The 13,527-nt window shown below is 43.6% G+C and overlaps 1 pseudogene; it reads right to left on the minus strand.

Annotated features, from left to right (window-relative positions):
- Positions 1-11,895: 11,895 nt before the first annotated feature.
- On the minus strand, positions 11,896-12,047 carry LOC126300008 (5.8S ribosomal RNA; annotated as a pseudogene).
- Positions 12,048-13,527: the final 1,480 nt, after the last annotated feature.

A 13,527-nucleotide genomic window follows, 5' to 3' on the forward strand; every position in this document is an offset into this window, starting at 1 on the left:
TTCCGCTTCCTGACTTGATAACCACCTGGATTTGACTAGGAAGGGAGTCCACAAAGATGTACAGGTACGTAGCATCCAGGCTGGGTCCGCTGAGAATATGATCACGCAATTCCACCAAAATGCAGCGGTGCTAATGTCGGCGAAAAAATTTGGAAATTTGTGGTAAGCACTATGGGACCAAACTGCTGAGGTCATGGGTCCCGCGGCTTACACAATAAGGAGGATTCGAATCTGCGACGGGGGAGCCATGGGAACCGTGACAAGACGCCCCTAAACCGCACAGCTACCCCGCGCGGCTAATGTCGGCGGTTTACACGCTATTGCAACATTTTCCACGGATTTTCTATGCAGTCCAAGTCTGGTGATTTTGCAGGCCGATGGAGGTGTAATAAGGTGTGGGAGTATTCAAAATGCCAGTCACATATTCATCTAGTACGATGAATTTTGCTGTTGTCATCTTATTCTGCCTGTGTAAGCAATAGCCTCTGGCGAGTTGACCGACTCCGAACGTTCATTGCGCGCGCCTTACGCCGCTATTTCATCTCGCTAACAGGTTGGGATGGACCTTCATTCACTGTCTGCGGCAGTTGCTGACGAGTTTGGAAGCGATTTTGACTCACAACCAGTGAGATGTGCCTCCTGTCCCTCTCAGTCACGATATTTTTCCGACCACAAATCTGACGTGTTTCATGGCCACGTGTGCAACGCGGCTGCTTGTAGACGCGTTGAACAGTCCGCCGCGAAACGCCAACAAATTCAGAACCTTCACACACCGTATGGCCATGGGCACAGCCAAACACAGTGGTTCCTTTTAGCCACTCTGTCACGACCTTACATGTACCATGTTTAAAAAAAATGCTACAAATGGCTCTGAGCACTATGGGACTTAACATCTATGGTCATCAGTCCCCTAGAACTTAGAACTACTTAAACCTAACTAACCTAAGGATAGTACACAACACCCAGCCATCACGAGGCAGAGAAAATCCCTGACCCCGCCGGGAATCGAACCCGGGAACCCGGGCGTGGGAAGCGAGAACGCTACCGCACGATCACGAGATGCGGGCTGTACCATGTTTATTTACAATGTTCACTTGCAGCTTAAAGGTCTCACTGATCGCTATTGCTCAAGTAGAGGCAGTGTGAATACGTGCGCGATTGAGAGCGTGACTAATTTTTTATCTAGCTAGATTATTAAGTCTGGTAATGGTGGCAAAGTTAGTGCGAATACAATGAACACTGATACGGGAAGAGAAACTGAGGGTGACATGCAAAAATCATGAATAGTTAACTCCACTTTCGAATGTTCATTTGTAATAGAAAACTCAGCAGCTCTGACTCTGCTTACATATTTCGCCATTACAACAACTCATGTAGATATTAGTATCATTATCATTCAGACACAACAGAACTCATTTAAATTTAAAATGGCTTGGAGGCCAGACGGAATCCCTCTTACATTGTACACATTTCTCAAACATACCTCCTTGTCCAACAGCTGTCAGAAAGTGCAGGTTATAACTGTCTGCTAGAAGGGTAGCACAAGTGATCAACAAAACCAGTGTCCAACATCACTGATATTAATCTGTTGTGGAATATTGGAACATATTCTGAGTTGGATAATAACATATCTCGAACATAATGACTTCCTTCATTCAAAACAACATCGAGTTCATAAATATCGATCACGCGATGCCTAAATTTGCTTTTCTCATGGTATTGTGAGGCCCACTTAGGAGCTGCTTGATTGAGAAATGCAACTGCTTTCACGAAAGGTGACAATGGCCGCGAGAGCGGAGTGCTTGCCACACGTCTCTCCATATCTGCATTCAGTGATGACTATCGGATGAGGATGACACGGCGGTACGTCGGTACCGTTGGACCTTCCGAGACCTTTTCGGACGGTGTTATTTAGCTGGTTAGTTAGTTAGTATTGACTTACGAAAAACAATACAACGCTTATTAGTAAACGTGCGACCAATAGAGGTATCAAACGCGATTTGTGATTGAACTAAGGATCTCCCAGGCTTTTTTCTTGTCTGGAGAGTCGCTGACAGGTGTACACGGCCCAGCCACATTACATTAGCGTCACAAAAGTCGCGGGATAGCGATATGCACATATGAAGATGGCTGTGGTATAGCATACATATAGTATAAATGGACAATGCATTGGCGAACCTGTCATTTGTACTCAGGTGATTCATGTGAAAAGGTTTCTGACATTATTATGGTCACACAACGGGAATTAACAGACTTTGAACTCGGAATGGTTGTTGGAGGTAGACGCATGGGACATTCCAGTTCGAAAATCGTTAGCGAATTCGATATTGTCAGATACATAGTGTCAAGAGTGTGCCGAGAATACCAAATTTCGGGCTTTACCTCTCGCCACGGACAACGCTGTGGCCGACGGTCTTCACTTATCCACCAGGAGCAGCGGCGTTTGCTTAGAGTTGTCAGTGCTACGAGACAAGCTACATTACTTGAAATTGCCGCCTGCCGCGGTGGCCGAGCGGTTCTAGGCGCTTCAGTCCGGAACCACGCGACTACTACTGTCGCAGGTTCGAATCCTGCTTTAGGCATGGATGTGTGTGATGTCCTTAGGTTAGCTAGGTTAAAGTAGTTCTAAGTTCTAGGGGACAGATGTTAGGTCCCATATTGCTCAGAACCATTTTTAGAAATTACCTCTGAAATCAATGTGAGATGTATGACGAACGTATCCACTAGAACAGTTTGACGAAATCTGGCGTTATTTGGTTATAGCAGTAGGCAATCTATGCGAGTGCCGTTGCTAACAGCAAGTAATCTCCTGCAGCGCCTCTCCTGGGATCGTGACCATATCGGTTGGTCCATAGACGATTGGAAAAACGTGGTGTTGCCAGACGAGTCCCGATTTCAGTTGGTAAGAATTGATGGTGGAGTCCGAGGGTGGCGCACACCCCACGAAGCCGTGAACCAAGGTTTTCAACATGGCACTGAGAAAGGTGGTGGTGGCTTCATAACCATGTGGGCAGTGTCTACATGGAACGGACTGGCTGTTCTGGTCCAATTCAAGCGATCATTGACTGGAGGAGACAACTTGCAGACGTTCATGAACTTCATGTTCCCAAACAACGATCGGATTTTTATAGACGACAAAGCGCCATGCCAAAGACAGACAACTGTTCGCTATTGGTTCGAAGAACGTTCTGGACAATACGAGCACATGATTCAGCCACCCAGATCGCCGACATTGATACAATCGAACATCTACGGGACATAATCAAGAGGTCAGTTAGTGCACAAGATCGTCAACCAGCAACACTTCCGCATTGTGGACGTCTATAGAGGAAGCATACTTCAATATTTCTACAAGGAACTTCCAACGACTTGTTGAGTCCGTACCACGTCGAGTTGCTGCCCTGCACCCGGCAAGATACCTACCTCCTTGTAATATGACCACCGTCTATGTTCGACGTCGACATGCACTAACCATTCACAGACGGCATTTGGTGGCCTTAACGGTGGGGAGTGGAAAACAGCGTAGAAGTCATCGTAATGCTGAAACGCTCCCATTCTGACTGCTCTTCATAGGCGACGAAAGCTTGAATTTGCGCGCCCGTATCGCAAGTGGATGTACACTGAATGGCGACGGGTGACCTATCACATGACTCACGTTCTGTGCGCGTACGGCGTGAAATTTCTCAAAGAACACCCTGCAGTATTCGTCATTCTGGAAGGCAAAATGGATCAGCAGAAGTATGCAACTATTCTTGGGGAGCATGTCCATCTCTATATGCAATTGGCGTATCCTCGACACAATAGCATGTACAAGGAAGACAACGCCACGTGTCACACAGGTCGCAGTGTATGGACGTTGTTCGAATCACGCTGAGTTTATCGTAGTCCCCTTCTATCGAACTCCTCTAATTTGAACCCAGTCGATAATCTGTGGGACCACCCCGATCGTGCTGTTCGTGCTATGGATTCTCAACCAAGATACCTAACGCCGCTGGCCACGGCTTTGGAGTCTACACACTCCACATCCCTGTCTGTATCTTACAAAACCTTACTGACTCTTTTCCTGTACGACTCGCAACAGTACGCACTGGTTATATAGGATTTTGACGGGTGCTCACATTAACGTGACTGGACAGTGTAGAAGTGACATCAGTCATGCACAGTCAGCAACATACAGCGTTAGATCCCCTGCTGCTGATGTATGTTATTTAGGTGGTGGACAATGTTAGGAGCCGGCCGGAGTGGCCGTGCGTTTCTAGGCGCTGCAGCCTGGAGCCGAGCGACCGCTACGGTCGCAGGTTCGAATCCTGCCTCGGGCTTGGATGTGTGTGATGTCCTTAGGTAAGTTAGGTTTAATTAGTTCTAACCTCTAGGCGACTGATGACCTCAGAAGTTAAGTCGCATAGTGCTCAGAGCCATTTGAACCATTTTGACAATGTTAGTAGTAACGTCAGACCATTTGCAGATGATGTAGCAGTTTATGATGAAGTATCATTTGCAAAATGCTGCTCAAATGACGAGTCAAATAATAACAGGCTCAGTCGTAGGTAAAACGGGTTGCGGGCTCCTCCTAATTGCTAGAGGCCGGCCGTTGTGACCGAGCGGTTCTAGGCGCTTCAGTCCGGAACCGCGCTGTTGCTACGGCCGCAGGTTCGAATGCTGCCTCGGGCATGGATGTGTGTGATGTCCTTAGGTTAGTTAGGGTTAACTAGTTCTAAGTCTATGGGGCTGATGACCTCAGATGTAAAGTCCAATAGTGCTTAGAGCCTAATTGCTACAACACTTGAAAAAACAGTCTGTGTGTGGGGCTCATACCAGATAGGATTAATATGGGATGTTGAGCGTACACAATGAAGGCGGTAGCGTGAATAGCCAGATGTTTATTTTAATGTAGAACAAGTGACTCAGAAATATCAGAGGCTTGAAGTCAGACGCCAGCTGCCTCGACGTATCGTATTAAGAAAGTTTCTAAAGCAGTATTAAGTGATGAGTTTACTCATACACTATATCTCCTAAGTACCGCTTTCGTATGGACTGAACAGTCTCAGAGGTATGTAATCAGTCATTCCTCCTGTGTTCCACACATGAGTGAAACGAGGAGAAACGCTAATATGGGGTACAATGGGAAGTACAGTTGTCTGCAGAGAATGCCGTTTTAGATTCAGAAGACGCAATATCACGACATACAGCTGGAGTCAGACCGTAGGTGCTTGTCACATGCGCCTCAATCCCCCTGACCGTTTAGCCCCTGGGACGTACCCTTGTTAAATGTTCATCGCGTCTACATCCCCCCTCCCCCATACAGAATTAATTTTCTCGACCAACAAAGTATTGATGACATGAATACACAGTACAATAAATTACTCGACTGTTCAGTACTAGACAGTGAGCTATCATACAACCCAGTACCACCTCTACGCTAGGGGGGAATAGAAGCACCACCTCACACATGTATCTTTGCTCGCCACATGTCGCAGGGCACAGAGGTTCGGATGGAAGCGAGGGCAGTATTACGGGGTAGCTTTTCTCAAAACTGCTAAGTAACTTAATTAATAACCCAAAATTAAGATTAGACAACCAAGTCAATTCAAATTACGAACACCGTATGAAAGTATGCATCCAACAGAAACAAACACCAGTGATTGTGAATTTGGTAAGTACTTCTTCATTTCATTTCTGTGGGGAAGTCTATGTCTAATTTGTTCTGTGTGCCGAGGCCGGTGGAGGACTGAGAGAACGTGAGGACTGCGGAGGAGAATAGCAAGTGAGTCATAATACTGTTTCTTGCTAAAAGGCAGAGTCCTTCGCAATATGCACTGGTTGATGGGGGCCGTTTGGAATGCAGATCTACGCGCCAGTGACGGCCGTACGAGGGGACTGAAAGCCAAATTTGAGAAACTGTAGACTCACATTGTGAGAAGCAGCGAAAGGAATGCTTTCTAAAAACATAGGGCTCTGAAAGTGGGTGGAAAAATATGAGACGATCAGAGAAATATGAATCTACTGAACTCAAAGGATGTTAGCATTAATTGATATGTAAGATTTGTGAGAGAGTCCAGGATTGTCTCACAATAATAATATTTTTTGAAGAGATGAAAACTTACACGTGTCTACGTCGTGCCGCTATCACTGACCTAAATGAATTTTTCATTTGAGAGCACTCAGGAAGTCGACAGCAATCTGCTAATGAAAACCGGTGCTGGCAGAACCAGCAAAATTTTTAGGTGGCGAGCATATATGGGACTTTGTCTTAGAACTCCAAAGAGGGAGGATCTCGCCTTCGTCTGTGCTTCCATCAGACAAATTGAGAGTTTGTCTTAGAGTCGATAACAGATGCTGGGGCTGAACTTGTAACTTTCAGCTACCACTGCTGCCGTTCTCTGGATTTATGTTTTAGAATGATGGTAAGTATGTGCCACATTTTCACACGATGAGACGAGTCAGGTGCGAAGTCATTTGTTTCGAGTTAGAGTTTTGCTTTTCTGGATCAATTCACACACTCCGCTAGTGAACTCAACATATGCTTAAGAAACGGAACCGGCGCTCATATGTACTTTTCTGGGTGTTTCCTTTAATCTGTTAGCTAATTCAGTATTCTTTCGCAGTTTACGAAAGCGTATATAATTCTACATCATTATTATCAGTTCCTTTTGTAGTCCACTCACTTGTGGCAAGGTTTTACCGTATATGTTTAATAATCCTTCGAACAATTGTGCGTTTAATATTTACTTCCATTATCTATTCGTTGTCTGTAGTCAAGTTCATGCGTCTTAGAACTAAACAGGATTTACTGCGACGTTTAGTTCCACTCCATAGTTAGATGAAACTGCTCAGTATTATATGTATACAAGTTAAGGTTCCCATATGTGAAGTTTAATTGGGACACCCCTTCTTAAATTCAGATGCCTCATATAATAATTTATTCCATGATTTTGTCTTAACATTTCACAGGATATTATAGGGAGCGGTCTGTTCCCTGCATAGGTCACTGGGTTCAGATTTTTATAGTATCACACGCGTTAGGTTAAAGCTGAACCGTAGTCTCACAACAGCACCACTGGATACTCGAAACGTAGCAGAGGGCGGGTACGTGCAGATAATACGGTACTAGTATGTCTGAAACACCATGGGGCGAGGTATGTTGCACAGCAGTGAAATTCGCGTGCGGGATAAGTTAACATGGAATGAAATGGGTATAAAATATTTCAACGTGGATTTTCGGAAATCGATATAAAATGAAGTGGAGAGCAAATACGGTTCTTCACCCGTGCTCAGGTGGGTAAAATCAGGAAATATGACAGGAAACGTGATAGAAAGAAGATCTGGAGTTGTCATTTCGTCTTACTCCAAAATGAAGAACGGAATCGTGGTAAATCTGTAACCAGTGATTTAGCAGCGAAAGTCGCGTGCGAGATAAGTTAACATGGAATGAAATGAGGATAAAATATTTCAACGTGGATTTTCGGAAATCGCTATAAAATGGAGTGGAGAGAGAATACGATTCTTCACCTGTACTCAGGTGGGTAAAATTAGGATATCTGATAGGAAACGCGAAAGAAAAATTATCTGCAGTTGTCATTTCGTCTTATCCAAAAATGAAGAACGGAATCGTGGTAAACCTGTAACCAGTGATTTGTGAAACAAAACAATAACTTTTAATGCTTGTGAATGTGCACTGAAGATACGTACAGCAGCTAAAAAAAGAGATTTCTTGTATGGAAATGAAGTGACTATGAATATCTCGATACTTGTTGCAATCTAGTTTGGGTACATCAAACAAAAATTGCCTGAATAAATTCATCTTTCTCGATGAAACATTAATCGTTGGCTTATACAGGATGTGCAAAATAAAGAGGCCCGGAGTATATTTACAAAATGACTGACGCGAGATTGACGTGTATTAATGAACATCACAGATTTTATTCGCTACAGAGCGCGTTTCGCTTCATTTTGCCTGTAAGATTTTTATTGGTCACATTTAGAAGGACTTCCAAAACATATCCAATCAAACTCTTGTACAACCACTTATGCACTGCATAACACTCTACCATGAATTTATCGTGAGATAATTTTGTGTTAAATTCAATTGGTCCCTAAAAACGTCTGCTCCTCTCACCCATTCAAACGCAATGACTGAGTGAGAGAGATGCTTATGCTCAGACACGTGACAGTAACCGAGTGGTGGACTGAAATCACGGTTTCCAGAATTTTCTGTGAAGGGCAGATTTCCTGTTCATTAAGAAGGGTCAGTTCCGCGTCAGTCTTATAAATATTTTCCGGGCCAGCTTTATTTTTCCGACTGTCAGTTTTGCGCCGTATCTGAGCACACGCAGCGTCGGTGACGGAGAAGGCGGAGGCGCGCGATGAGGGTACGAGCGCATCGCAGTGCCCGACACGCGAGCTGCTCGGGGCAGCACCGCAGCCCGATCGATGACACGCATCCATCCTATTCGCAAGAAACTAGGGTCAACATTCAACGTTCCGCACCACGCCTCCTTAAAATTCTGACGCGCTATTTACGACCGCTGAATATTCATTGGCAAGTCAAGCTATTGGTTAATATTCAAATTAATGCGCGAGGAATACCGCACGCAAAATAATTATTTCGTCGAAAAGTAGATTTTGGCAAAGGCCCACGCAGTGGATACGTAAAGGTAGAACCATTCCACATTCCTCAGTGTCGTTGATCGGAACATAAAATGTAACTGCATTAACTTTTTGGATCAAATTACTGCCTATAAACAAAATCCATCACATCTTCGCAAGTATTCAATTCACCGTCTTTATATGTTCTCATTGTTCTCGTTTACGTGTGGTTTACACGAGGTAGATGTTGACTTATCCGACGGTTATAACTTTTCTCCCTGTAAATGGAAGCCATTCTTGCCATCGTAAAATAACTAAGCTTGAAAATGAGGACAGTTTCATATATGGTATCTCTTCGTGAATAATGTGATTCCTGTTTCGTGTGTTTGTTAACGCTTTGTGTTCTGAACCTGTGGCAAAGAAAACATTTCGGTACTTGCAGGAACAAACGCTGATACGGGCTAAATTCACAGCCTTAACTGCCTCTTCTTTTATTCTTACATTCAAAAGTCATTGACATAAATTTGGTCTTGATAAAGATAATTTTTCTAGTTCAAATCACTGAGATTTACACTACCGAAATCAGTGAACTTTAGTTTTTAATATTAAGAATTTGATAGCTTACCGGTATAATTCTTGTCCATTAATAGCGGATAGTCAAGAAAGTAGTTGCTCTCTGAGAACTCATGGGTTGTAATCTATGTGGACGCGAGTATGAGTATAACAAGTCTGTTCGTGAATTGCGGTTTTGTTGTTTATTCCACGTATATTTTAATATACAACAGTAACTCGACCGAATTTGAGAGAGTGTTATATATGTTATCATGACAGTTATTAGCAACTATTGTGCTTCGAATTTCTTTATGTTCAAACATAGATAATCTCTAGCTGAATATTCATTGAAAAGAGTAACTGTTGTTCATTTGTTGGATAATGCGGGTTCTGATATTTATACTATTTCTCTTCTTATTATGAACTACCATAATGTAGCCTATGTTTAGTCTATAGACGGGTCTCCCACTTAGCTTCAAAAATGTAATTAATGACTTGGCAGAGTCCTTCATACATATGTTACCCGCAACATGTCTGAAAAACAATACCGAGACAATACCACCAGCTGCTATAATAACGATGTAGCGTTTTCAACCTGTCTTTCATAATATGGCTCCCAGATATTAAGCGTTGCGTCACACTTGTATAATATCACTGACGGAATTAACCATATTCATCCTAACGACCAGATAGGACCTAACGTTTCGGCAATAGCCTTCCCCGGCAGACGTAAACAGTGACAGAAGTTGGCGTGTACACTGGTCAGCAAGAAGCTTACAGATGTTAATAGAGTACTGGTGAACATATAATTGTATAGCTGTGGCTCGTTGTGGCATGCCTTTATAAAATGTTCAAATGCGTGTGAAATCTTATGGGACTTAACTGCTAAGGTCATCAGTCCCTAAGCTTACACACTACTTAACGTAAAGTATCCTAAGGACAAACACGCACACCCATGCCCGAGGAGGACTCGAACCTCCGCCGAGACCAGCCGCACAGTCCATGACTGAAGCCCCCAGACCGCTCGGCTACTCCCGCGCGGCTCCTTTCCTTAAAATGGTATTATATGTACAGAATAGGCTCCGCACTATTGCTGGGCTTAATACGCCCTCCTCATTTTGTTATATAACGGAGTGTAACAACATTACATTGTGTTTGAGGACACACTACCGTCTCCTACAGGATACAGGAACACCATTGATATAATATGCTGCAGCAAAGAGATGAATGCTACTTATCACACCAATAAAATGTGCAGGAAGTTCTTGTTAGCTTTGATACGCGGTCACAAAATACTTAATTATATCCATCCGCATTTGCTCTTTGTCTCCTTCTAGCATATTTGATCCAGTTTCTCCTACGATGACGATAACAGTACTTCCATATACCTATGCAAACCATGAAAGATGAAATGTGCATGATACATAAAGGTCAGTTGTTCAGTCAGTATTTTCAAAAATTAATACGTACAAGAAATATAAATTCGAGCTGTTCCAGTGTGTCCCTGACAAAATGGGATCGCGGCCACGACTGAGCACAGACTGGTATACAGTGGCCCAGCTCGCTTCAGATCCTAGACATGCTAGGAAAATGGATATAAAATCCTACAAAAAGTGTTCTTTTTAGATTTTTGGAATAGCTGGTTACGAACATGATGTCGAAATTACAAAATTCATAATGGTGGATCCAGTTTGGTGGATCAAAAATTATAAATTTAGCGGTTCCGAGTAGAACTTCTCGTATAAAGTATTTTGAAGTCGCTAATAACAAATTAGAATTCTAAATTGCCCTATTAAAGTATTTCATTCGGTATTTTATATTTTGCGGTCGAAATCGCCATCACATTTGACGCTTCCATCATTATCTTTATCAGAAGGATTCTACATCTACATCCATACTCCAGAAGTCATCTGACGGTGTGTGGCGGAGGGTACCTAGAGTACCTCTATCGGTTCTCCCTTCTATTCCAGTCTCGTATTGTTCGTGGAAAGAAGGGTTGTCGGTATGCCTCTGTGTGGGCTCTAATCTCTCTGATTTTATCCTAATGGTCTCTTCGCGAGATATACGTAGGAGGGAGCAATATACTGCTTGACTCCTCGGTGAAGGTATGTTCTCAAAACTTTAACAATAGCTCGTACCGAGCTACTGAGCGTCTCTCCTGCAGAGTCTTCCAATGGAGTTTATCTATCATCTCCGTTACTCTTTCGCGATTACTAAATGATCCTGTAACGAAGCGTGCTGCTCTCTGTCGGATCGTCTCTATCTCTTCTATCAACCCTATATGGTACTGATCCCACACTGTTGAGCAGTATTCAAGCAGTGGGGGAACAAGCGTACTGTAACCTACTTCCTTTGTTGTCGGATTGCATTTCCTTGGGATTCTTCCAATGAATCTCAGGCTGGCATCTGTTTTACCGACGATCAATTTTATATGATCATTCCATTTCAAATCAGTCCTAATGCGTACTCCCAGATAATTTGTGGAATTAACTGCTTTCAATTGCTGACCTGCTATATTGTAGCTAAATGACAAGCGATCTTTCTTTCTATGTATTCGGAGCACATTACACTTATCAACATTGAGATTCAATTGCCATTCCCTGCACCATGCGTCAATTCGTTGCAGATCCTCCTGCATTTCAGTACAATTTTCCATTGTTACAACCTCTCGATATACCACAGCATCATCCGCAAAAAGCCGCAGTGAACTTCCGATGTTATACACAAGGTCATTTATGTATATTGTGAATTATTTGCCGACCCTCAGCCGACGTGGCCCGGGAACGGAATCCATGGACCGCAATTTGCGCTCGAAACGTCGATGTTCATGTGTCCTGCAGTTCACATGTCGACGCGCAATTTGCTGCGTTCTTCATCGACACACGAGCGGAGTGATCCACCGTCCTGTCGGGTTGTCAACTGGGAGAAGATTCGAAAAGTAGATCTTTCATCTCAGATTGAGTCTGTTTGTCTTCCTCACTTGTCATTTTCTAGAACATCGCCACGAGTGAATTCGAAGATGCCAAAGCCGATGGAGTACCTCATGCATCATTTCCTCACGGGAATATTCGCGTGTGAAGTCTTCTGTGTGACGGTTATCCTTATTAAGACCTTCCTGCGCATCATTAGATACGAGACGAACTGGCAACGGAGCAGCTTTGATTCTGGCATGTCTTTGTACCAATACTGTGTAGATTGATGCTGGCATCGACTATTATTGCAGAATATTCTGCATTATTTGCACAAAAATTGCCCATTGCATGGTACAGCCGCGCTGTAGAGAGATGGCCGTCCACAAAAACGTTCAAATAAGCGCACGCAAATACGTTTGAACTCGGTAACAATAGTATTTAGGTAGTAGGAGAGCCATGCGAGGGGACCCGGTCCGTCTCCGACTGGGTTCGAGTTTTCTCCTCTTGGGGACTTAGTGTTGGGTTGTCATCATCATTTCATCCTCGTCGAGACACAGGTCACCGACTTGGCGTCAAATTAAAAGAGTTGCACCTACCCGACGGGGGGCCCTGGCTATATACAAAATGCCACCGCAGCATTGGACAAGCATGCGCAAGTTCAATCTACACAAGACTTCGTTGGACTAGAGTCGAAACGCTCACCTTATTTTATTTCTGTACTGCCAGGGTTCTAAAGTTTTCTTTTTTTTTAAACAAATTAGCAGCCCATACAGCCATCTCAACTGTGGAATGTCAGTTATGACGTAAGGACAACACAACACCCACTCCCCTAGCGGAGAATAGCTCCGACCCAGCCTGGAATCGAAACTAGGCCCTTTCGGGTAGCACTCTGCCACGCTAACCGCACAGCTGCTGTGGCGCACTTCAAACAGAGTTGGCCTACGCTGCGGCGTGGAAACGTTTTCCTAGGCAGTTGTAAACACAGGGGACTGCGAAAAGGGGATTTGCTTGAGTACAGACAGACCAACGTAAAAATGTTCCTATCGAAGCAAAAGAAATTCGAAATATTACCTGTTTATTTAAAACACTGACTGAAAAGTGGGGTAAAAGCTGCCTGATTCTACCTTCCTAAGCACTTTAAAAATTTTTCAAAAAATTTTGGCTTGCGAGCATATTCGCGCTTGTTTAACATGCTACTCACCTCAAACTCCCACAAGCTCCCATAACTGTAATTCTCTCACACCCACTAGTCCAAAGGATGCTCTGTTAGGAGCATTTTCCCGCTAGTTCCTTTCTTTCGCCTACAGCAGGAGGGCATGTAACTCACACGAAAAGAAATGTGTTGGACAGTAGAATTTAGATAGTTTACTTCTGCGAAATTTAAATAACACAAAACTAATTTTACACCTCATATCAGATTTTACGTATCATGACGAATACATGGATTAGCGACCACAAGGCAGTTGCTGATAGGCTG

Source organism: Schistocerca gregaria, chromosome X (genome assembly GCF_023897955.1).
Source record: "Schistocerca gregaria isolate iqSchGreg1 chromosome X, iqSchGreg1.2, whole genome shotgun sequence".
NCBI lineage: Eukaryota > Metazoa > Arthropoda > Insecta > Orthoptera > Acrididae > Schistocerca > Schistocerca gregaria.